This window comes from Callorhinus ursinus, unplaced genomic scaffold (genome assembly GCF_003265705.2).
Source record: "Callorhinus ursinus isolate GAN/ISIS: 27379988/994484 unplaced genomic scaffold, GSC_fseal_2.0 scaffold11, whole genome shotgun sequence".
Taxonomy (NCBI): domain Eukaryota; kingdom Metazoa; phylum Chordata; class Mammalia; order Carnivora; family Otariidae; genus Callorhinus; species Callorhinus ursinus.
The window spans coordinates 58497016-58499407 of record NW_027397073.1 but is presented as its reverse complement, the minus strand read 5'-3'; positions in this window follow the sequence as shown (position 1 = coordinate 58499407).

Here is a 2392-nt window from a genome sequence, read left to right as displayed (position 1 = left end):
GAAGGAAGGAAAGGAAGGAAGGAAGGAAAGGAAGGAAGGAAGGAAGAAAAAGAAAGAAAGCGAGCAGAGATCAGTGATGCTTGGAATAATCAGAAAGACTTCCTGGAGGCTTATGCTTGGTCTGAAGGGAAGTTCAGACTTGAAGGGGCAGAGAGGGGGATTTGGGGGTGGAGGTGATGAGAGGTGAGTGACCAGAGTGGGGCTGGTTGGGAGGAGGAGTGTCCTAGCACCAAACCACCCAGGACAGCCTCAGTCCCTCAGTCCTCAGAGCCACATCACCTTACAAGAGAGGAGCACCAAGTACCTAAGAACTTAATGTTGTCTGTGTGTGTTAAAATTCATGTAAGATAAAATTTATCATTCTAACCACTTAAAAATATACAATTTGGTGGCATTTAGTATAGTCACAATATTAAGCAACCATCACCACTATCAAATTCCAGGACATTTCTCTCACCTCAAAAGGAAACTCAATACCCATTAAGCAATGACACAACCCCCACCCCAACTTGGCAATCACTAGTCTATTTTCTGTCTCTATGGGTTTGTCTCTTCTGAACATTTCAGATAAATGGAGTCAGACAATATTTGGCCTTTTTATCTGGCCTCTTCACTTAGCATAAAGTTTTCTTTTCTTTTCTTTTTTAAAGATTTTATTTATTTATTTGAGAGAGAGAGAGAGAGCATGAGCAGGCAGAGTGGCAGAGGGAGAGAGAGAAGCAGACTCCCCACTGAGCAGGGAGCCCAACATGGGGCTCAATCCCAGGACCCCGAGATCATGACCTGAGCAGAAAGCAGATGCTTAACTAACTGAGCCACCTAGGTACCCGGCATAATGTTTTCAAGTTTCATTCATGTTGTAGCATATAACAAAAGTTTATTCCTTTTTGTGACTGAGCAATATTTCATTGTATGATATACCACATTTTGTTTATCTAGTCATCAGCTGATGGACAATTGGTTTGTTTCTACTTTTTTTTTTTTAAAGATTTTATTTATTTATTTGAGAGAGAGAATGAGAGAGAGCGAGCGAGCGAGCATGAGAGGGCAGAGGGTCAGAGGGAGAAGCAGACTCCCTGCTGAGCAGGGAGCCCGATGTGGGACTCAATCCCGGGACTCCAGGATCATGACCTGAGCCGAAGGCAGTTGCTTAACCAACTGAGCCACCCAGGCGCCCGGTTTGTTTCTACTTTTGGCCATTATGAATAGTATTGCTATGAGCATTCATGTACAAATTTGTGTTTGAACATTTTTTTTGTTCTTTTAAAGAGAAAGAGAGTGAGCGAGAGTTGTGGGGTGGAGAGGAGTAAAGGGAGAGGGAGAGAGATTCTAAACAGGCTCCAGTGTGGAGCCTGGCACAGGGTTCCATCTTATGACCCCGAGGTCATGAACTGAGCCGAAATCAAGTCAGATGCTTAACTGACTACCCAGGCGAACCTGAACACTTGCTTTCAATTCCTTTGTGTATATAACTAGGAGTGGAATAGGTCATACGGTAACTCTATGTTCAACTTGTTGAGAAACTGCAACACTGCCTTTCACAGCAGCTGTGCCATTTCACATTCTCACTAGCAATGTATGAGAGCTGCAATTTCTCCACATCCTTGCCAGCATTTGTATTTTACATAATTTTGATTATAGGCATCCCAGTGGGTGCAAAATGGTATCTCATTGTAGTGCCTAATTATTTTTTTCATATGTTTATGGCTTGCTTTTTCCAGGAAGGATTGAAAGAAGCTAGAAAAATACAAATGATACAGGAAGGGTCAAATAACCACATAGGGAATTTGAAAGAAAGGAAAATAAGGTCAAGAGAATAACACTGGGCACAGAGTGGCACAAAAATGACTCGTTGTCAGAGATTCTAAGCATTCTCACAGCAAACGCAAAGAAAGAAAGCACAACCCATCACAACATCCACAGTATTTGTAGAATAAAAATGAACTAGAAGTACTGCTTTTCCTAATATTTATTGAGAGAAAGTTCTCCCACGGGTTCCCATGAAAAACTGCATTGAATGATTCAACAGAAATATATGTTGGACAAATAAGTTGAGGATCTATTGTGTGCCAAGCACTGGGTTAGGCATTGGCTATTGGCTATTTTAAAACTTTATCTCCCAGGGCGGAGCAAGATGGCGGAGGAGCAGGAGACCTGGATTTCGTCTGGTCTCAGGAATTCAGCTGGATAGGGATCAAACCATTCTGAACACCTACGAACTCAACAGGAGATCGAAAAGAAGAATAGCAACAACTCTCGGAACAGAAAAGCGACCACTTTCTGGAAGGTAGGACGTGCGGAGAAGTGAATCCGAGGCGATATTCGGGAGGATAGATGGCGGGGGAGGGGCCTCCGTCGGCCGCTTCTGGCAAGTGATAGAGCCGCGGAGCAC